The sequence below is a fragment of the Scyliorhinus torazame genome, chromosome 11 (assembly GCF_047496885.1).
Source record: "Scyliorhinus torazame isolate Kashiwa2021f chromosome 11, sScyTor2.1, whole genome shotgun sequence".
Taxonomy (NCBI): Eukaryota; Metazoa; Chordata; class Chondrichthyes; order Carcharhiniformes; family Scyliorhinidae; genus Scyliorhinus; species Scyliorhinus torazame.
The window spans coordinates 98,302,380-98,326,225 of NC_092717.1; the positions used below are offsets into that span (position 1 = coordinate 98,302,380).

Consider the following 23,846-nt stretch of genomic DNA (forward strand, 5'->3'; position numbering starts at 1 on the left):
GTGCCCTCAACTCATCAGCCTTGTTCATCAGACTCCTTGCATTAAAATAAATACCATCCAGTCTTGCCAAACTCTCTGTGGCTTGACTGGTCTAGCCATTCAATGCCTTCCTGACACACTTGACGCCTTTTCTAATTTTGGCTGTGCATCCATCCCTGCTAAACCTTCTCTCAGGATCCCAGCCCCCTGCCAAGTTAGTGTAAACCCTCCCCAACAGCACTAGCAAACCTCCCTGTAAGGACGCTGGTCCCATTTTGCTTCAGGTGCAAAACGTCCATTTTGTACAGGTCTCACTGTCCGCAGAAATGGTCCCAATGTTCCAGAAATCTAGAGCCTCCGTTCTGCACTAAATCTTCAGCCAACCATTCATCTGTACTAACCTCCTATTTCTATACTCATTCGCACATGATGCCAATTGTAATCCAGAGAATACTACCTTTCTTGTCCTGTTTTTTAATCTACTTCCTAGCTCCCTAAATTCTGCTTGCAGAACCTCATCCTTTTTTCTGCCTATATCGTTGGTACTAATGTGTACCATGATATCTGTCTGTTTGTCCTCCCCCTTCAGTGTGCCCTACAGCCATTCAGTGACATCCCTGATGCTGGCACCAGGGAGGCAACTTACCAACCCAGCATTTCTGCGGCTGCAGAAACATCTGTCTATTCTCCTTACAATTGAATCCCCTACCACCAATGCCCTGACGTTCTTCCTCCTGCCCTCTTGTGCAGCAGACCCACCCATGGTGCCATGAGGTTGGCTGCCATTGCTTTCCCCTGCACAGTCACCTCACTGAAGGAGCTAACCACGACTTGCTCAGCATCGTGGATGCTCCACAGTGAATCCACCTTCAGCTCCAGCTCCAAATTGCAGTTAACCAGTAGCTGCAGTTGGACACACTTTCTACACATGTTGTCAGCAGGAACAACTGAAGCTTCCATGATTTTCCACATAGTCCAGGAAGAGCATATCACAGGTGCAAGCTCTCCTGCCATGACTGCCCCTTTAAGCCCCTTATTTACTCCCTTTTTAAACACAAAAATATGCTCCTGTAAGAATAATATAAGAATATATTAACCTCCCTTATGCTAACTTTATTTCCCTTACTCTACTTTGTTTCCTTATATTTCTTCATTATAATGACCTTGACTTTCACTTATTTGTGTTGGTTCTCAGTTAATCCCTTCCTCCAAAACAACCCACTTTAAACTCATGACTACTTCACTGTGATGCTGACTGCGAGGGCAATGAGACTAGGAATCCGACCTTGGTGTTCATGAAACTCAGCTGCGCTCCGCTCCTGCCGGAACTGAGACTGAGCTCTGTAAACTCAGTCTCTTTAGGTTCACTTTTGCCCAGGTTCCCCGAACTCCAGCCTAGTCTATGTATTACTCCAGTAGGAATGCTGTAGTAAAGCAAATACATGCAAGAACTGTAGCAAGAAGGGCCATATCACCGAGGTGTGTTGGCCTCAGAGTGTCTCCTACACCAAGAATGTACAAGAAAAAACCCCCATCTAAACAGAGTAGGTGTGGCTCTCAACTAATAGACAAAGTTCAGGATCACTCAAAAGACAATGGAAACGAGTAACTGCAGGAGCTGAAGCTAGGCTTGTCACTGGAGCGTGACCAACAATGATTTGGGGTATATCCAAAACTCAAAAGTCATGAAATTAAAATGGAAATGGATACAAACGCATTGTTAATACCTGAGACAATTTATCATCAAAAGCTGAAGCATCTGCCTTTACAACTATCAAAGGTCATCCTACGGATAGTAAGAAGCCTTACAACACCAGGTTAAAGTCCAACAGGTTTGTTTCAAACACCAGCTTTTGGAGCACTGCTCCTTCCTCAGGTGAATGAAGAGGTATTTCCTACGGATATACACCAAAGAAATTGTACCATTAAAAGAATGCATTATGGTGAAAGTAGAAACAAATTGACAGATGGCAAAGTTGCCTCTTCACGTTGTCCGTGGAAACTTTCCAGCTCTATTTGGCAAAGCATGGTTGGCAAGAATTAGGCTTAATTGGGCCGTACTGAGCAGTAAATAAATTAGTAGATTCAAAAAGCAACTTGCAACAACTTCTGATGAAATACAAGAAGGTGTTTGAAGATTTATTATGACTGGAGCTGAGGTACACCAAAAAATCAAGCTAAAAATTGTCAGGCCAAAAGTTGAAGAAGAACTAGAAAGACTAGTATAAAACAGGAATAATTGAACCTGTTGCTACAAATGATTGGACAACACCAATTGTTCCTGCATTGAAACATGTTGGCTCAGTGAGAATTTGTGGACATTTCAAAACAACTATTAATCTAGTATTGTGCACAGATCACAAACCACTGCCGCTGATTGAAGATATGTTTGCTGGGCTTTCTGGAGGGCAGAAATTCAGTAAAATTAATCTTTCACAGGCACATCTGCAGATAATTATGGCTGCCGAATCACAGCCACTACTCACCATAGTGACGAACAATGGTCTGTTTCATTACAGAAGACTTCCTTTTAGAAAAACATCTGCACCTGCTCTTTTTCAAAGATCCATGGATCAAATTCTATGTGGGCTGAATGAATCGCAAAGTTATTTAGATGACATATTCATCACCATTTCAAGTGAAAAGGAACACTTGGAGAATCCGGGGCAGGATTCTCCAACCCCCCGCCAGGTCGGAGAATCGCCGGGGACTGGCGTGAATCCCGCCCCTGCCTTGTCCCGAATTCTCCACCACCAGAGATTCGGCGGGGGCGGGAATCACACCGCACCGGTCGGCGGGCCCACCCCCGGCGATTCCATGGCCCGCGACGGGCCGAAGTCCCGCCGCTGTCAATTCTCTCCCACCGGCATGGATTAAACCACGTTTCGAACGGCGGGACAAGGCGGCGCGGGCGGGCTCCGGGGTCCTGGGGGGGGGGGCGCGGGACGATCTGCCCCCGGGGGGTGCCCCCACGGTGGCCTGGCCCGCGATCGAGGCCCACCAATCCGCAGGCGGGCCTGTGCCGTGGGGGCACTCTTTTTCTTCCGCCTTCACCATGGTCTTCACCATGGCGGAGGCGGAAGAGACCCCCTCCCCAGCGCATGTGCGGGGAGGACGTCAGCAGCCGCTGACGCTCCCGCGCATGCGTGGACTTACGCAGGCCGGCGAAGTCCTTTCGGCCCTGTCTTGCGTGGCACCAAAGGCCTTCCACGCCAGCCGGTGGAGCGGAAACCACTCCGGCGCGGGCCTAGCCCCTCAAGGTGAGGGCTTGGCCCCTAAAGGTGCGGAGACTTCCGCACCTTTGGGGCGGCCCGACGCCGGAGTGGTTCCCGCCGCTCCATCACACCGGGACCCCCTGCCCTGCTGGGTAGGGGAGAATCCTGCCCCAGGAATCTACCCTGAAACATTTACAGAGCCACAATCTGATAGTCAAATGGGAAAAGTCTGACTTTTTCAAGTTATCCATAAATTACCTGAGTCATATTATCAGCAAAGATGGCTTTCACAAGGAACCAAAGAAAATGTCAACAATCGTAGAAGCACCACGTCCTCAAAATGTGACACAATTAAGGTTGTTTTTTGGATTGATCAGTTATTATGGTACATTTGTGCTGTATTTACCAACATGATTGAAGCCTTTACACACTTTGCTATGCGTCAAATTGGCGTGGCACTGGTCAGAGGAATGCACAAATGCATACATTGAGTGAAAGAAGCCTTACTGAAGTCAAGTTCATTATAACCCCAAGTTGAAGTTGCAACTTGCTTGCTGTGCCTCACCCTATGGAGTTGGTGCAGTTGTCTCGCACATAATTCCTTCAGGAGAGAAATGACTGATAGCATTTGCTTCATGAACTCTTACTAGTGCAGAAAGGAATTACACTCAGCTAGAAAAAGTGGATTTGAGCATCACTTTTAGGGTAAGACGTTCCACAATTACCTTTATGGATGTTATTCCACTCTTTTGATGGATCATCGAACCTTAACCACAATCTTTGGGCCGTATAAAGGTGTAACTTTAAAAAAATGTATTTTTATTTATTACTTTTTCTAAGTTACAAAGCCAGGGCTCAGAGTGTGGACAGGGGAAAACCCCTAATCCAGCTCCTTGTCTGCTCCAAAACCAATTCAAATTCAAATTGAATCCAATTCATAGTCCCCACAAGAGAGACATACCAGATCTGAGCCAAAAGGCCGAGCAGATACTACACTTGATCTTAGCCAAAATGCCGAGAAGCGATAGGTGTACCTCTTTGGCAGCTAGTAGATTACAAAGATGGTCATTGATATTGTTGGCACACACTTAGGATATCTAATATCACAAGTCAAAGCAGCATGCAAATACTGATGCCCTGTCACGATTGTCGTTCCAAGTCAAGCATGAACCTAAAGAACATTTTGTCAACATCCTGTATTTCTCACTCAAAGATACACAAGAACCAATCCAGTGATGGGAAAGGTAATGGAATTGGCCCAAAAAGGAATGATGCAGACGTTCTTAAGATGAATCCAAGCATCAAGGCCTACAGCACACGGAAACTTTTCACTGTACCTCGGTACACGTGACAATAAACAAATCCAATCCAAACTTGAGCTGACAGTACAGAGTGGAGTACTATTATGGGGAATCTGTGTGACTATTCCTCCATGCGACCTTAGTCGATCCTTGACCAACTGCATGAGGAACATGTTGGTGTGGTGAGAATGAATGAATTGGCACAGTTATTTTTGGTGGCCAGGATTAGATGCTGAAATTGAAGAGAAAGTAGGACATTGTCAGTCCTGTGCAAACTAAGGAACATTCCACCATTACAAGCAATACATCCGTGGGATTGGCCGACACAGCTGTGACAGAGAATAAACATAGACTAGGCTGGTCTTCTGGAGGATCACATGTTCTTAGTAATTGTGGGTGCACATTCTAAATGGCCAGGGGTCACAATAATGAAGTCAACGAAGACTGAGCAGACCATTGAGGAACTAGACAAAATATTTGCAAGATTTCGAACACTGGAGCAGATTGTTAGTGACATTAGTATTCAGTTTACTTCATAGGATTTTGTGGACACCTTAAAGGGAAATGGTATACACCATATCAAGTCAGCTCCATATCGTCCTGCAATGAATGGATTGCCAATCATTTTGTGCAATCATTAAAGCATTATATCAAAGTGTTGAAGGACCAGGGTTATTGGCAAGAAGAGTGAACAAATTTCTAATGCCTTACAGAAATACTGCACACACGACAATGTAGAGTTCACTGGAAATTCTGTTGTTCAAAAGGAAACTACAAATACAGTTTGATTTGTTAACTCCGCCGGATACTTCAGAGATTTTGAAATAATGTGAAATACCAACAACAAGCACAAATTGCTCGGAGGGAGCAAAACTCTAAAAAGTGATTATTCAACCAGGGAGAGAGAGTGTTAACTTGGAGCCACACCAGCACCACTGAGAAATGGGTACCTGCTCTGATTGTAGTTAAGCAGGTCCAATATCATACACTGTGCAGATGGATGTTGAAAGAGTTTAGTGACATCATGCTGATCAGCTATTTGCTTCATGAAGATTTGTTGGAACTTCTCAAGAAGCTCTTCCCTTGGAAAATCTGGGAGACCAGACACAGTGACCAGTTCAGATTTAGTTTCTGAGGACTTTCCAATACTTACAGTGACAGATCCCGGAATAACTATCCAGGAAATACCATCTACTGAAGGGAATGAGGACACTTCCAAGGTCTGGAGTAGCCAAGTTCCAGAAGGCCGAATTCAGCAAAAAGAAATAGACATCCACCACAGAGACTGTCTGATTGAATTGTATATATGTATAGAAATAATGCAGAAATGGATCTGTTTTATAAATGTTTATCATTGTCCTTGCATTAATGAAGTAAAGATGGAGGGTGTTATGTATTAGGGAAAGCATCGTTTCTGAGGAAGTGATTTGTGATGTGTAGTGACATCAGCAGAGTGTTTGCGTGAACTTTGGGCAGATCACCATTTTGATTTTATGAAGAAAACCCTCAATAAACCTCTCATTGTGTTTTGAAAGAATCCAGAGTGTGGGCACCTTTTCTCTTTGTGGCAACAAAGAAAAATAACAGTTCCCCTGTGCCATTGGAAGAATCCAAATTGAGTCACCAAATTCCAGTTATTTGGCCTTTGAAATAGCTTAATTTCTATCCTGCCAGCTCAATGTGTATAGTCCATCCTTTATGGTTAAAACCATTGGTAACATCTAGATGCGATGTAAAGTTGTCAGACTTTCGGCCAAATTTGTTCTGCTCCCATTTCATGGCTTTGCCCTTCCTGCCTTCCACATCATTCCAAGTGGCCCAGTAAAATTCTAGCCAGGGAGTAAAAAAGCAAGGAAGTTATTCTAAACCTTTAGAAATCACTGGTTGGGCCCCAGCTGAAGTACTGTGTTATATTCTGGGTCGTACATTTTTAGGACAGATGTAGAGACTTTAGACAGGGTAGAGAGCAGATTTAATAGAATGGGGCCAGGGATGAAGGACTTCAGTTTTGTGGTGGCTCTAAAGAAACTAGGTTCCCCTTAAATCAGAGAAACTTATTGGGAATTGTGGTAGCATGGTCCCTTTCAGGGGTGATACTTCATGGGCTGCATGACCCGCCTGGAACCTATGGTGATGGAGTATGCATATCTACGTCTATCTGGTGCCAGAGCGTGGACCCAGATGATGGGGACGTTCAGAGTTAGCCCAGGAGTCAAGGGAACACGCCCTGTGTGATTTAACACTACCTCATTGTATTACCTCGTGCTCTAACAGGAAATATGGTGAAATAATACAATAGTACAGCACAGAGCAAACCCTTTCAGCCCACTGAGTCTGTGTCAATTCTTTCCAAGAGTAATCCAAGAGTAACCATCCCAAGACAGATGCAAATGTAAAGAGTTAATTTGTTTCAGATGTAATTGTAAATGCCATATACAAGCCAGATGCAGAGTCAGACAGACTACACCTTGTTCCCAAAATAAATATCGACGGCTCCTGTGAATAAGCTTGTTGAAGACCCGAAAGAGAAGTGCTAAGTTTGCCAGCTCAACATGGTAAAGTTAAGCAAACACCCCTCCATTGAAATGTCCCTTATTGTTAATGGCCGTTCATTAAATATGGAGGTCGATACAACTGCTGCTGCCACGGTGGTAGGAGGACCAACATATAAGTATCTATAGGGAGGGCTGCAACCCTTGAGGCTTAGTATTGCAATGACAATGTTAGCCACCTACACTGGGGAGGCCATGAAGATAATGGGCATGACTCAACACCAGTATCATATCAGCATCAGTCTGCTCAGTTGCCCTTAATGGGGCGAGATTGGTTGAAGGGAATCAGGCTGAATTGGCTGGAGATATTCAGCATCACGGATCTGGTTTTCTAGGAACTTCTGTGTACATACCAATAATTTTTTCAGAGAGACCTGGGGTGCATAAAAGGGGCAAAGTCCAGAATCTACATGGAGCCAGATGCAACACCAACATTCTTAAGAGCCCAAACAACACCAAAAAAGTTGAAGTGGAGCTGAAACATTTGGAAGATCTGGGGATAATTACACTGGTACAGTTTACACAGTGAGCAGCACCAGTAGTTCCAGTGTTAAAGCAGGACTGCATAGTAAGGATTTGGGGTGATTATAAGAAGACTGTGGACAGGGCTGCAATAGTAGATAGATGTCCTATTCCTAAGACAGAGGACGTCTACGTGAAATTGGCAGGAAGCCTTAAGTACACTAAAACAAAATTCCTTTTTATATAAATTTAGAGTACCCAATTCATTTTTTCCAATTAAGGAGCAATTTAGCGTGGCCAATACTGTTACCCTGCACATCTTTAGGGGTGCTGAAACCCATGCAAACACGGACAGTGAGCCAGTGCCGGAATCAAACTTGGGACCTCGTCGCCGTGAGGCAGCAGTGCTAACCACTGTGCCACTGTGCTGTCCTTTAAATACACTAAATTGGATCTAGGTCATGCTTACCAGCAGCTTGAGTTGGAAGGAGAATCAAGGAAATTCATCACAATAAACATGAACAAAGGCTGATTCAAATATACGAGGTTGCCTTTTGGTATTTCATCTGCTTGAACTCGATTTTGTATCCAGGCTGCTTTTGGCCATTTCATCCATGGGCTTTTTGGGAACAAGCCTTTCCTATGGCATTTTATCAAACACCTTTTGAAAGTCAATGTACACGACAGTTACTCAACTGTCCTTGTCCACTCTTTCATTTTTCTCTTCATAAAACTCAATCTATAAGTATTTCTCCCCTCAAGAAATCTGTTCCGACTCTCCTTTATTAGTCCATACTCAATCCAGCAGCTGTTCATTTTCTCTTGGGATAATGTTGTCTTTTAAAATAATTTCTCACTCCCAACATTAAATTGACTGGCTGGAATTGTCAGACTTTTCCTCCCCCTCATTAAATGTATATTAATTGTATTTAATTGGATGCAGGTGGTGTGCAGTATCTGGGATGTGAGCCATGGACAGGACTGCATTCAATACCAAGTCCCAGGATTCTAGGAACAGGACATCATCTGATAGACTTGTTACAATCCCAGTTCGTAATACGATTGGACGGGAAAGTCCCAGAATGGAACTCTGGCTCAAGAAAACCGTAACATTTTACTGTTCAAAAAAACATGGAGGAACAGAGTCACAGGACTGCTAATTTGTTTTTAACAACAAGAAAAAATGTATTTACTAATCATGAAAAGTTTGATTGTAAAAAAAATAGGCACACTCCCAAGCTCCTGTATTTTCTATGGCCTTGAGGAATATATGTTCATGGAGAATGTGCAATGTTGCAGCCCCTCTTTTTTTAAAAACTATTTGAGGGGCTGTTCCCCATGTTCTGGTTGTACTTCAGCCCCATGTTTTGGATCTTTGGCCACCTAGTGCAGAGGGGTTGATCAGGGAGGAGAACCGACTTGTTAGTCTGCTCCTGAGCCTGGCCAAGTTAGCCATCAACAGGTCCAGACAACAGGCAACAGTCTGACGTCTGTCCCTTTTCTATGCTGCACTTCCACCTGGGTGTCCCTGGAGAGGGACCACATAGTGCCCACAGGTGTACCTAAGGCCATTTGTGATACTGGGCAATTTTAAGACTGGAGTGCTTCTTCAGTCCTCAAAACAATGTTTTAGTTTAATTGTGTAAGTTTTCCTTAAAGTTTATCACTCGTTACAGTGCCCCTTTCAGGGGCTGTAAATTTGTTGACGAGTTCATTTTATTTTACTAATATACCCAAAATAGTTTAAAAAGTCACAAGTTGAAACTGCAATTGTTGGGCTAGGAGGTAGCATGTTATTGTGTAAAAAATATATTAAAATGAGTAAAGATTGACTCCAAATCTATTCTACTGGAAGGACAAGCTGAAATAAATAGCATAAATGCCTTTAAGGGAAAGTAGAAAAACAGATGAGGGAGAAAGGTATAGAAGGTTAGAATGAGGGGGTACGATAGAGAGAGGTAGGAGAAGACTCATGTGGAGCAATAATAATAACGTGAACCATTTGAACCAAACAGTTTGTTTCTGTGGGGCGCGATCTTCCCAAAAGTCCCCGAGCAAGAGCATTTAGCCGCGTGTTTCCCGGCACTCGCAGTGCCAAGAAACACATGGCTATTCAACGTGACTGGCTTTGAACAAGGGGTCTAAATGGGAAACAGGCCGACCGAGGCTGCACATAGCCCCATTTTTTTACAATGGGGAGCTCTGCTCGCCGGAAATCCCTGTTGTAGCGACGGATTGGGACCCATTTATAAATGGCGTCCTATACTCTGAGGCCATCCCAAAAAATCCTCGACCTTCCCCCCTCAGTCCGAACACAACATGGGGGGGTCCCCGCCCCCCGCCCCCCCCCCCCCCCCCCAAACACCAACACCAGGCAACCCTAGCCCAATCGCACGCACACACAAAACGTCAGTTTGGCACCCCGGCTGTGCCACACTGGTAGTGCCCCTGCCAGCTGGCACCCAGGTGGCATTGCCAGGGTGCTAGGCTGGCACTTCCAGAGTACTGGTGGCACCAGCAGGGCCAGGGCACCACCCTGCCCAAAGGGCATGCAGTTGGGGGCCTCCGATCCCCATGGAGACCCTCAGAAGTGTCATTTCTTCAACTCCCTGTTGTGGGGACCAGTACCAAACAGTGCTTGCCCGAGGTCCCTGAGGTGAAGGGATTGAATCCCAAAGCCTCAGGTACCTTGAGAATCTGCACATTAGAATAAGGTCTCCTGCCTTGCTCTAGGCAGATTTGCCAAAAGCTGATCCCGCCCATTGTGGTTGAATCTCGTGAGGCATTGCAAGTTGGGTAGATCCCAGGAGTGGGGTCTCCCGGCTTTCACTGGCACGGGGCGAGCTGCTTTTCCGGCGCAGCATGGCTGGAAGATTGTGCCGTGGTGTATGTTCCAAGTAAAACAACATTCAGCCCCATCGGAGTGTGTTGGTATTTTTTCCCCATGTAAGTAGTAGTTCTGACCCCTTCAACCTGTTCCTGTATCCCTTTAGTCCACTTTCCTTCTATCACCTTTTTAACTTATTCTGAAATGTTGACGCAAAGAACTTCCTCAAAGGTTCTCCCACTCTGGCATCATAACATTAGTGAAAGTGTGGTGTTAACTCCAATTGCACATGAAATTGACAGCGATGGAATGGGCTTTCTTTCAATCATTAACTATAGGAGCACATTCGACAGCCTTGCAATTCTCTGTGTAGGAAAGTTTGACCTGCTTTCTGCTCTAAATCACTTGCATTTAATGTTATATCTATATTTATTGGTCCTCAGCATCATATGACACTTTCTGTATTATTAGATGTCATTGCTCTTGAGAGATCAAACATCGCTTTGACTGATCAAATACCAGAGTTGCAGGCAAACTTCAGTCCTGTTGCAATCTCCAGTGTTTTGTGATTAGGTGCTGAAATCAGCAGTTTAGGAAAATCTCTGTAGTTGCTTTCCTAGGTTAACGTCACAACTTTATTATTGACTGTTGTTTGCAGACGGTTTCTTAAACAAACGTTCATTCATACAGGAAATTCAATTAAATAAACTCAGCTGATTGCACCACATATGAAAGAATGATATAGTTCCATCTGCTGAGATATAAAACACGCAGAAGTCAACTATTAATTCCGTTTGAGATCTTCCACTCTGATATTCAGTAGGTTTCATCTTGTCATGGTTCATGCACACTAAACCCCTGATAATTACTTCAATGAAAGCATCTGCAATTCAAACCAATGAACCTATCTGAAAAAGAATCAAAGGCAAATTTGTACAACAGGACTAAGGAAACAAACCCATGGATTTTTTGACATGCAAACCTAATGTGACCTCGAATTAAATGAAACAAGCAATTGATACATTACATCACCTCCTCCTGCTTCCCTGCTCCTATTGCACCAGGGACTTTCTCCTTATTCTGTTGCATACCTACTCCTCTTTATATTGTAAAGTAACATGGAAAACAATTGTGGCCACATTTGTTAAACTATAGATGAGAAACCAACTGGGCTGCCCAAGCAATTAACTGATTGCTTCAGGATCCTACTGGTGGATTGCACAATAATTTTAGTTCAGGCATAAGTCACACTATGTTGAGACATGGGGCGTCATTCTCCGACCCCCCGCCGGGTCGGAGAATGGCCGTTGGCCGCCGTGAATCCCGCCCCCGCCGACGTCTCCGGTACCGGAGATTGGACGGGGGCGGGAATCGGGCCGCGCCGGTTGGCGGGACCCCCCGCTGTATTCTCCGGCCCGGATGGGCCAAAGTCACGCCCAGAAATTGCCTGTCCCGCCGGCGTAAATCAAACCTGGTATTTACCAGGCGGCGTGGGCGGGCTCTGGGGTCCTGGGGGGGACGTGGGGCGATCTGACCCCGGGGGGTGCCCCCACGGTGGCCTGGCCCACGATCGGGGCCCACCGATCCGCGGGCGGGCCTGTGCCGTGGGGGTACTCTTTCCCTTCCGCCTCCGCCACGGCCTCCACCATGGCGGAGGCGGAAGAGACTCTCCCCACTGCGCATGCGCGGGAAACTGACAGCGGCCGCTGACACTCCCACGCATGCGCCGGGAAACTGACAGCGGCCACTGACGCTCCCGCGCATGCGCCGCATTTCCGCGCCAGCTGGTGGGGCAGCAAACGCCACTTCCGCCAGCTGGCGGGGCGGAAATCCCTCCGGCGTCAGCCTAGCCCCTCAATGTCAGGGCTAGACCGCCAAAGATGCGGAGCATTCCGCACCTTTGGGCCGGCGCGATGCCCGTCTGATTGGCGCCGTTTTTGGCGCCAGTCGGTGGACATCGTGCCGTTGGGGGAGAATTTCGCCCCTGCTACTTGACAGAGATTTCAGCAATGCTTGAAGAAAATAGGCATGGTCTCCCAGCACTCATCTACTGAGTATTCAAATAACAGGAATAGAATGTGTTGCTGCAAGGAGAAGGCATTAGCTTGAGCACCCACTGAATAACAACGTCTTGCTCTTTGCAGTTGCTCCTTCCATGCATGAAGGTGTCTCAGAGTTCTGCATAATGAAGGGACAAAGAATCTCGTGCACATCAGTCATGGGGAATAAAAGGAGAAGGATGGGAAGGCTAAGCACAATCACGGAAGAGTATTATGAGGAGGTTTTTGAAAGAAGGAACACATGTGGCTCGGCAAAAGGAACTGGGCAGAACATTTCAGAGTGCCTGAAAAAATGGTAAAAATGCTGAAGCAGCGGGACAGCACGATGGTGCGGTGGTTAGCACTGCTACGTCATGGCGCAGAGGACCCAAGTTCGATCCTAGCCCCGGGTCACTGTGAAGTTTGCACATTCTCCCCTTGTCTGCATGGGTCTCACCCCCACAACCCAAAGATGTGCAAGGTAGGTGGATTGGCCACGCTAAATTGCCCCTTCACTGGAAAAAATGAATTAGGTCCTCTAAATTTATTGAGAAAAAGAAAATGCTGAAGCTGAAGAGAATGATAGGTATTAAAGGATCAGTGAGTGTACGCAGAGACGAAAGGCTGGAGATAACTAAGACGGTGCAAGATTAGTGGGTAGCAGTGAGGTCATAGAAATATTTGAAAACAGTGGTGTCAGTTTTAAAATAAATAAACTGATGTACAGGGAGCCAGTGGAGATTCAAGATGACAAATGACATGTGAGTGCGGTGCTTTAAGTAGGCGAGGACATCATCTTAAAGGTTTTAAGTGAACTGAATCTTATGCTAGGTTGATGCAGACAAGATAGATAGAAGGGAGAGAAGAAGGCAACCTTCCAGTAATGATAGCTTGGAAGTGCAGCAGGAACTGAAGGTAAAGCTCCGGGACAATATCTCAATAAGTATAGGCAATAAAAACAGAGGCATGATCATACGGCCTCATCACACCGGACTCTGGACGTCTCTCACGAGTGGCCTCTCACGAGATTTGCGATGCTCGGGATGTCGCGCAATCTGATCTCGGCATCACTCCGCAGACAGTGTTTAAAGCAGCAGCTGTTACTTCATAGAAAGCCAAAACACATCACAAAGCTTTAAACCCCACCCATCCCAACATCCTTTGATCTGTGAGGCTCCTATTCACTTTCAAAGAGAAATAGCTTTTAGTAGGCTTTAACTGACTGTGTAATGACTTCCAGACAGCCATATGTCTGGATTGTTTATTTTCATTTCCCTTCATGCTTGAAGACATCTCAAGTACCCTGCTGTGAAGTTCACCACAATGTTTATAAACAGCTGTCTGAAGAAGTGCATGTTAGGTGGATTGGCCATATTAAATTGTCCTTTAGTGTCCAAAAATGTTAGGTGGGGTTACTGGGTTAAGGGGATAGGATGAAGGGATGGGCTTGAGAGGGTACTCTTTCCAAGGGCCGGTGTAGACTCGATGGACCGACTTACCTCCTTCTGAACTGTAAATTTTAAGATTCTATGAACTAGGAGATGGTGCTTTCACTTTCTCTTTATCTCAATAGAAAACACTTAACTTCTTTTGATGTGGCAAGGACTTATCAATCATAGCTTCTGATTGACTTTGAGTAGCACTTCCCTTAATCTCTGACCCCCTTGACCCATCGCAGGGTCCACCGTGCCAGGGCCGCATTTGTGCAACCTAACCCCAAAACCTGCCCGGAGGTCCAGAACACACCTGGAACAATGTGGCATGCAAAAGTTGCTATTTACCCGAAGAAGGCCTGGGGCTGCCTCCGGAGTTTAGGATGGAGGCTGCCGCCAATCCTGGAATACCACAAAAGTGGGTGGGGGGAGCATCAATCAGGTGGAGCATCCAGCTTCAGTGTCTTCAAGGAGGCCCATTTATCAGCCTCAGGATGTTCCTGGAGATCCATCTTCTTTTTCAGGATGTCCATCTTCTTTCTTGAATGTTTGGTCAGTGACGTTGGGTGCCTTCTAAATTTGGAAATCAGATGTTATGGCGGACATGTGCAATCAAGCCCACCCTGCCATGAATACAGCACAATACCCCCAGATGCATAATTAATGAGATTGGGGCTGGTAGAAATGGGGTGGTTTCCCGTCAGTCTCAACAGAGGAAAGCACATCCTGTCCACACCCCTGCCACAGGATTTAGTTCCAGATGGGAGAATTCTGCCGATTGAGATCCTGCTTAATATGTTCTTTCCTAGCTGCCTCCGTAAAATTGTTACCTCTGGTAAAATTGCGGTGGGGCAGGGTACAGGTAGGTAGGTGATCGTCAGACCGCTTACTGGATTTTATGAGCCTCCATTGCCCTCTGCTCCCTCCCCTTGTTACTGACAGGGCCCAAGCTGTCGCCATCTGACTGCAGGACATAAGGGGCGGGATTCTCCGCAATCGGCACGATGTCCACCGACCGGCGCCAAAAACGGCGCAAATCAGTCCGGCATCGCGCCGCCCCAAAGGTGCGGAATTCTCCGCATCTTGAGGGGCTGACCCCACACCTTGAGGGGCTAGGCCCGCGCCGGAGTGATTTCCGCCCCTCCGGCTGGCGGGAAAGGCCTTTGGTGCCCCGCCAGCTGGCGCGGAAATGACTTTGCCGTGCGACGCATGCGCGGGAGCGTCAGCGGCCGCTCACAGCATCCCCGCGCATGCGCAGTGGAGGGGGTCTCCTCCGCCTCCGCCAAAGTGAAGACCATGGCGAAGGCGGAAGGAAAAGAGTGCCCTCACGGCACAGGCCCACCCGCGGATCGGTGGGCCCCGACCGCGGGCCAGGCCACCGTGGGGGCACCCCCTGGGGCCAGATCGCCCCGCCCCCCCCCAGGATCCCGGAGCCCGCCCGCGCCGCCTTGTCCCGCCGTTCGAAAGGTGGTTCAATCCACGCCGGCTGGCGTGGGTTGACAGCGGCGGGACTTCGGCCCATCGCGGACCGGAGAATGGCCGGGGGTGGACCCGACGACCAGCGCGATTTCCGCCGACCGGCGCGGCGCGATTCCCGCCCCCGCCGAATCTCTGGTGGCGGAGAATTCGGGACACGGCGGGGGCGGGATTCACGACAGCCCCCGGCGATTCTCCGACCCGGTGGGGGGTCGGAGAATCGTGCCCCTGATAAGACATGCACACACCTGCCAAATATGTGCATTCTCCATGTGAAAACTGCTCTCTTAGATTCATCATGGGGTTGGAGCGTGGTGTAATTTTAGCATTCAGGAGGTGCAAAAAACCAACCTTAAGGATGCGGCCATCTCAATATACAGCCCACATGATTTTCTTTTCCACTGACTTCAAAGAATCGGATGATGGGGCAGAGGTGTTAGAGAGCCCATAACTAGTCCAGTATCAACAGTTTTCTGTCCTCACCAACAGTAACAATCAGCTCCTGTTTATTTAACTGCTAACTGCCTGCAGAGTTGATGTTTTTCACATTTAATGTGGAGTAATTTTTTTTCTTGATTTCGTGAAATTGCTGTGGTGTTGGGTGTTCTGACACACAGATGAGCCAACACAGTTGCATATGGTACAACGCTTCTTTATTTAAACTTACTATTTACAGTTTGGTCTTTGCACTCTGCACGTGGGGGGTTCCCTGCTTGTGGTGTTTTAACAGCTCTTTCTTGTTCCCTTCTCCCCAGACCTACTGACCACCAGGTGTCGTGCTCGTGCTTTTTATGTGGTTGGTGTTCTTGTCTGTGATTGGTTGTGGTGTTGTGTACTCTGATTTGCCTGTTAGTGTGTCCATCATGATGTGTGTGTTTGAATATCATGACATCCCCCCTTTTTACAAAGATATGTGCCTACGTGGTAATAAATATGATCGTGACGTGAGTGCATCTAAGAGTGTGTGTGTGTGCCGTGTGCAGCATGTGCATATGACGGAACTATGTACATGGGGCGATGTCGGGTGCGTCACATGAATCAAGTTGTACCATAACATAACATAAATGCGAACGAGAGAAGAAGAAAAAAAAAACTTGAACAGTTGTCCAGTCAGACGACATCTGGAACGATAAACAACAACAGGTTATCATGTAAAATTGTGCAACTTGTTAAACATATGAACTGTATTATAAGTCCAGTCTAATGGGCTTGCGACGAATTCGGGTTGACCGCCTCAAGGGTGGATCAAGAACCACCGGCTGCTGTGCAGGCATGGCCATGGGTGGCGATGGAAAGGGCGTGATGTGCGGCAGCTCCACAAAGTCATCCTCGGAAGCCTGTTGAGGATCTGGCGTGTGCGTGCTGTGTGGCTGTGAGCGTGGAAGTCGGCGAAGGGCGATTGCGGTGATTGCAGGCGAAGGGTGATTGCGGCGACGCACGGAACCATCCGGCATGCGAACCAGGAACGAGCGGGGAGCCACTTGTCGGAGGACTTCGGCCGGTGCTGACCAGCCACCATACGGTTGATGGACGCGTACTTTGTCTCCGGAGGACAGGGGGGGCAGGTCCGTTGCTCGTGTGTCGTACCGACCTTTCTGGCGATCACGCTGCAGTTGCATGTTCCGAAGAACCGCCTCATGGTCTGTTGTCGGTGCCAGGACGGAAGGTACCGTCGTCCTGAGGGAGCGACCCATTAGTAGCTGCGCTGGCGAGAGGCCCGTGGATAACGGGGCCGATCGATAGGCCAGCAAGGCAAGGTTAAAGTCCGATCCGGCAGCAGCCGCCTTGCACAGGAGCCGCTTGGCGATGTGGACACCCTTTTCAGCCTTCCCGTTCGATTGTGGATGCAGAGGGCTGGATGTCACATGAGTGAAACCATATGCTGCGGCAAAGGACGACCATTCACGGCTGGCAAAACAAGGTCCATTGTCTGACATGACAGTCCTTGGAATGCCATGGCAAGCAAACGTTTCCTTGCAGGCCCCAATGACTGCGGACGACGTCAGATCATGGAGAGGCATGACTTCCGGGTGGTTTGAGAAGTAGTCTATAATAACAATGTAATCTCTGCCGAGCGCGTGAAATAGGTCAACACCCACCTTCGCCCAGGGGGACGTCACCATCTCGTGTGGTAGAAGTGTTTCCGGAGGTTGCGCCGGCTGAAACCTCTGACAGGTTGTGCAGTTGAGCACCATGTTGGCTATGTCTTCATTAATACCCGGCCAATATACCGCCTCCCGGGCCCTTCGTCTGCATTTTTCGACGCCCAAGTGGCCTTCGTGTAGTTGATGAAGAATCATCTGGCGCACGCTGTGCGGAATAACGATCCTGTGCGATTTCATAAGGACCCCGTCTATATTGGTGAGATCATCTCGCACATTATAAAACTGGGGGCACTGCCCTTTTAGCCACCCTTCCGTCATGTGGCGCATCACTCGCTGCAGAAGGGGGTCAGTCGCCGTCTCTGCGCGTATGTGGGCCAGACTAGGATCATCAGCTGGCAGATTTGCTGCTGTCAGAGTCACATGTGCCTCAATTTGACGCACGAACCCCTCTGCATCTGGTGGTGTGCTCACTGCTCGGGAAAGAGTGTCCGCCACGATGAGTTCCTTCCCCGGAGTGTAGATCAGTTCAAAATCGTACCTCCTGAGTTTAAGTAAGATGCGCTGGAGGCGAGGAGTCATGTCGTTCAGGTATTTGTTAATGATGTTGACCAGGGGGCGGTGGTCAGTTTCGACCGTAAATCGTGGCAGGCCATACACATAGTCGTGGAACTTGTCCAGTCCAGTTAACAAGCCCAGGCATTCTTTTTCGATTTGCGCGTAGCGCTGTTCGGTAGGGGTCATGGCTCGTGAGGCATACGCAACCGGGGCCCATGATGACGTGCTGTCTTTTTGCAGGAGTACCGCTCCAATACCAGATTGGCTGGCGTCTGTTGAGATCTTTGTAGGGCGAGTCGTGTCAAAGAAGGCCAGCACTGGTGCCGTGACCAGTTTGTGCTTGAGCTCCTCCCATTCCCGCTGATGCGACTGGTGCCAGTTGAATTCCGTCGATTTTTTTACGAGATGGCGCATATTTGTTGTATGAGAAGCCAGGTTGGGAATGAACTTCCCAAGGAAGTTGACCATGCCCAGGAATCTTAAGACAGCCTTCTTGTCAGCCGGTCGTGGCATGGCTGTGATGGCGCTAACCTTGTCTGCATCGGGACGGACCCCTGACCTTGAGATGTGGTCCCCGAGGAATTTCAGCTCCGTCTGGCCGAAGGCACACTTCGCACGGTTGAGACGCAGGCCATTTTGTCGTATGCGGGTAAAGACACGTCGTAGACGATGCATGTGTTCCTGCGGAGTGGTGGACCAAATGATGATATCGTCCACATATACACGTACCCCTTCGATGCCTTCCATCATCTGCTCCATAATGCGGTGGAATACTTCAGATGCCGAAATGATGCCGAATGGCATCCGGTTGTAGCAGAATCTGCCAAAAGGGGTGTTGAATGTGCATAGTCTTCGGCTGGCCGGGTCCAGTTGGATCTGCCAGAATCCTTTGGACGCATCCAATTTAGTGAATATTTTGGCTCGCGCCATCTCGCTGGTGAGGTCTTCTCGTTTCGGGATGGGATAGTGTTCCCGCATGATGTTGTTATTCAGATCTTTTGGATCTATACATATGCGGAGCTCGCCAGAGGGCTTCTTTACACAGACCATGGAGCTGACCCATGGCGTGGGCTCCGTGACCTTGGATAGGACCCCTTGGTCCTGAAGAATCTGCAGTTGTGCCTTGAGGCGGTCTTTGAGTGGCGCAGGAACCCTGCGAGGTGCGTGAACGACAGGGTCCGGTCTGAGTCGAATCTTGTACGTGTGTGGCAATGTCCCCATGCCTTCAAAAACCTCCTGGTTGTGAGCAAGGAGGGAATGGAGATTTGCGTGGAACTCAGCATCCGGGAAGTCGGATATCTCATCTGGAGAGAGAGACATAATGCGCTGTACCAGGTGAAGGACCTTACACGCCTGTGCGCCCAGTAACGAGTCCTTTGATGAGCCGACAACTTCGAAGGGGAGTGTGGCCGTGTACCTCTTGTGAGTCACCTGTAGCTGGCAAGATCCTATGGACGGGATGACGTTCCCATTATAGTCAACCATCTTAAGCCGGGATGGTGTGATGGGTGGTTTAACCTTCATGGCCTGGACTGCAGAGTAAGCAATCAGGTTGGCGGATGCGCCGGTGTCCAGACGGAAGGCGACGCGCGATCGGTTGACCGTCAGGGTGGCACACCACTCATCGGCTGGATTGATGGCATTGACCTTGTTGACATCAATGACGGAAACTCGGAAGGCATCCTGGTCATCTGCATCACTTAACTGGAAGTCTTGATGCGTGGGCTGGACGGTCCTGACTCGTCTGCGAGGTTGTCAAGGATGCGCCGGATCCATGGGTTGAGCCGCACGACAGTGGGCTGCGTAGTGGCCCATCGTGCCACATCTGTGGCACTGTCGGTTTTTTGCAGGACATTGCCCTTTTAAGTGTAGACCTCCACAATTGCCGCACGTCATGACGTCACGGCGTTCGTTGCGCCACTGCGCATGCGCAGTGCGATCTTGCGGTGGGCGCGCCTGCGCAGTGCATCCCTCGTTGTGGCCGTTATTTTTGGCGCGCACCTGCGCGGGAGACCGCGAAAAGCGCGGGAAGCGGCCGCTGTCGTCCGGGCCGTGGGTCGGGAAGTAATCGACGGCCTGGATGCGTTCGATGTCGTGGGCGGCCTGGCTTGCCGATTCGACGGCTGGGGACCCCCTCCGTGCCAACTCGGACGCCTGAAATCGGGCAAAACGGCAGGTAGCATTTTCATGGAGGACACAGGCTTCCACAGCAGACGCTAAGGTGAGGCTTTTCATTTTAAGAAGCTGCTGGCGTAGGCCACTAGAGGCAACGCCAAAAACAATCTGGTCCCTGATCATGGACTCTGTAGTGGTGCCGTAACCGCAGGACTGCGCTAGAATCCGGAGGTGCGTCAAAAAGGGTTGAAAAAGCTCCTCCTTACCTTGCAGGCGTTGCTGAAAGATGTATCTTTCAAAACTTTCATTTACTTCAACTTGAAAGTGCTGGTCCAGTTTGAGGATGACCGTGTCATATTTGGCTTGGTTTTCGCCTTCTTCGAACACCAGTGAGTTAAAGACATCGGTTGCGTGCGGACCTGCGTAGAAGAGGAGCATTGCAATCTTCGAGTCATCCGAGACATTCTGTTTTTCGGTGGCACGGATGTACAGGTCAAATCGCTGCCTGTAGAGCTTCCAGTTGGTACCTAAGTTCCCCGTGACTTGCATCGGCTGCGGTTTGCCGGTGTGGTCCATGTCCAGAATGGCAGGTTAGTAGGCAGGTATCGATCCACTCCTGTACCATGTGGTGTTGGGTGTTCTGACACACAGATGAGCCAACACAGTTGCATATGGTACAACGCTTCTTTATTTAAACTTACTATTTACAGTTTGGTCTTTGCACTCTGCACGTGGGGGGTTCCCTGCTTGTGGTGTTTTAACAGCTCTTTCTTGTTCCCTTCTCCCCAGACCTACTGACCACCAGGTGTCGTGCTCGTGCTTTTTATGTGGTTGGTGTTCTTGTCTGTGATTGGTTGTGGTGTTGTGTACTCTGATTTGCCTGTTAGTGTGTCCATCATGATGTGTGTGTTTGAATATCATGACAATTGCTGTCAAATCCATGAAAACAGAGACTATTCTCTCGTGAAATTATTAAACCATTGAGGGCTGAAACATGAAACATTGAATGCCAAGGGACAATGGTTAGATCCTCTCTTGTCGGATATTGTCATTACTTGGCAGTTGTGTGACACAAATGTAACTTGCCACTTGTCAGCCCAAGCCTGGATATTATCCAGGTCTTGCTGCATTTGGACATGGAGTGCTTCATTATCTGAGGAGTCGGGAATGGTGGTGAACATTGTGCAATCATCCACAAACATTCCCACTTCTGACCTTATGATGGAAGGGAGGCCATTGATGAAGCAGCTCAAGATGGTTGGGCCTATGACACTACCCTGAGGAACTCCTGTAATGATGTCCTAGAGCTGAGATGATTGACCTCCAACACCCACAACCATCGTCCTGTTGTCATGTATCACTCCAACCAGTGGAGAGTTTTCCCGCTGATTCTCATTGACTCCAGTTTTGCTGGGGCTCCTTGATACCATACTTGGTCAATGCTGCCTTGATGTCAAGGGCAGTCACTCTCACCTCACTTCTGTCATTCAGCTCTTTTGTCCATGTTTGAACAAAGGCAGCAATGAGGTTAGAAGCTGAGTGACCCTTGTGGAAACCAAACTGAGTGTTTGTGAGCAGGTTATTGCTGAGTAAGTGCTGCTTCATAGCACGTTGACAGCTCCTTCCATCACTTTGCTGATGATGGAGAGTAGATGGTGGTAATTGGCTGGGTTGGATTTGTCCTGTTTCTTGTGTACAGGACACACCTGGGCAATTTTCCCCATTGCCGGGTAGATGCCAGTGTTGTAGCTGTACTGGAACAGCCTGGCTAGGGGTGCAGCACGTTCTGGAGCACAAATCTTCAGTACTATTGCCAGAATATTGTCAGGGCCCTTGGCCTTTGAAATATCCAGTGCCTTCAGCCGTTTTTTGATATCATGTGGGGTAAATCTTATTGGCTGAAGAGCGACATTGGTGATGCTGGGGACCACCAAAGGAGACTGAAATCGATCATCCACTCGGCACTTCTGGCTGAAGAATGTTGTGAATGCACATATGTGCTCGGCTCCTCAATCATTGAGGATGGGGATATTTGTGGAGCCTCCTCCTCCAGTGAGTTGTTGAATTGTCCACCACCATCCACGGCTGGATGTGACAGGACTTAGATCTGCAGATCTGTGTTGTTGTGGAATCGCTTAGCCCTGTCTATTACTTGTTGCTTGTGTTATTTGGCACACAAGTAGTCCTGAGTTGTAGTTTCACCATGTTGACACCTCATTTTTAGGTATACCTGGTATTGCTCCTGGCATGCACGCTTCATTGAACCAGGGTTGATCTTCAGCTTGGTCTCAGTTAGGCCGCCTCTCATTCTTCAAAACTCCAACTTCCCGCAACAGCCTCCCCGAACAGGCGCCGGAATGTGGTGACTAGGGGCTTTTCACAGTAACTTCATTTGAAGCCTACTTGTGACAATAAGCGATTTTCATTTTCATTTTCAATAAGTACAGGCCCAATCTATTCGACCTCTCCTCCATACCGGGGATGAACCTAGTGAACCCTCTTTGGACTGCCTCCAATGCCAGTATATCATTTCTTAGATAATGGTGCCAGAACTATTTACAGTTTTCCCTGTGTGGTCTAACTAGTGCCTTGACCAGTTTTAGCAAGACCTCACTATTTTTATACTCTATTCCCTTTGAAATAAAGGCTAACATTTAATTTGCCTTTCCAATTATGCTGAACTTGCATGCTAGCTTTTTGTGACATAGGGATGAGGATTCTCAAATCTGTCTGTGCTGCAGCTTTCTGCAATCTTTCTCCATTTAGATAATATTCAGCTCCTTTATTCTTCCTACCAAAGTGCATAACTTCGCATTCTCCTACATTATATTGCATCTGCCAAGTTTTTTGCACACTCACTTAACCTGTCTGTATCGCTCTGTGGATTCTTTGTGTCATCCTCACTACTTGCCTTCCCAACTAGTTTTGTGTCATCCGCAAACTTGGCAATAGTATATTCACTTCCCTCATCTAAGTGAGGAATAAATATGAACTATTGTTTTGTTTTGCAAACTTAGGTGTACATATTGGAAGGAAGTAACTAGGGAGGAGGGAAAGCTGATAGCCTACCTACCCAGACATCCCTATTGGAGACAGAAGTTGATTTCAGCAATTTGGCCTCGCTTACTTCTTGCTGGCCAGCTACTCCTTTCCAACTGTTATGGGTGGAACTGGCTTACTTCAGGCAGGTCAAAATAGCAGTTTATAAGTTTAATCATGGGAAATGATCAATGCTGGGAAAATCCATCTTATTGGCAAACAAAAGGAATCAAGGACATTTTCCAGTTGGGAAGTGGGGATGGGGAAAGGTAGGGGGCTCTCATTATCAGAGATCAAGGGCGGGATTCTCCCGCAACTGGCCTGATGGCCCGACGCCGGCGCCAAGAGCGGCGCGAGCCACTCTGGCATTGGGCCGTCTGGAAGTTGCGGAATCCTCCGCACTTCCGGGGGCTAGGACGGCGGCGGCGGGGTTGGCGCCACGCCAACCGGCGGCGAAGGGCCACCGTGGGCCGGCGTGCGTTGGCGCATGTGCAGAACCGCCATCGGATTCTGGCACATGCGCAGAACCGCTGGCGTGTTTCCTGCGCATGCACAGTCGGTTTCTTCTCCGCGCCGACCATGGCGGAGCCTTACAGAGGACGGAGCGGAGGGAAAGAGTGCCCCCATGGCACAGGCCCGCCCGCAGATCGGTGGAACCCGATCGCAGGCTAGGCCACCGTGCCCCCCCCCGGGGGTCGGATCCTCCGCGTCCCCCCAAGGACTCCGCTAGTCACCCTACAAGCCAGGT

At 48.3% G+C, this 23,846-nt stretch overlaps 1 non-coding gene across 1 annotated transcript; it reads right to left on the reverse strand.

Moving 5' to 3' along the window:
- Positions 1-4,021: 4,021 nt before the first annotated feature.
- On the reverse strand, positions 4,022-4,220 carry LOC140386109 (U2 spliceosomal RNA). The gene has a single exon (XR_011933577.1). It is a non-coding gene; the product is annotated as a U2 spliceosomal RNA (small nuclear RNA).
- Positions 4,221-23,846: the final 19,626 nt, after the last annotated feature.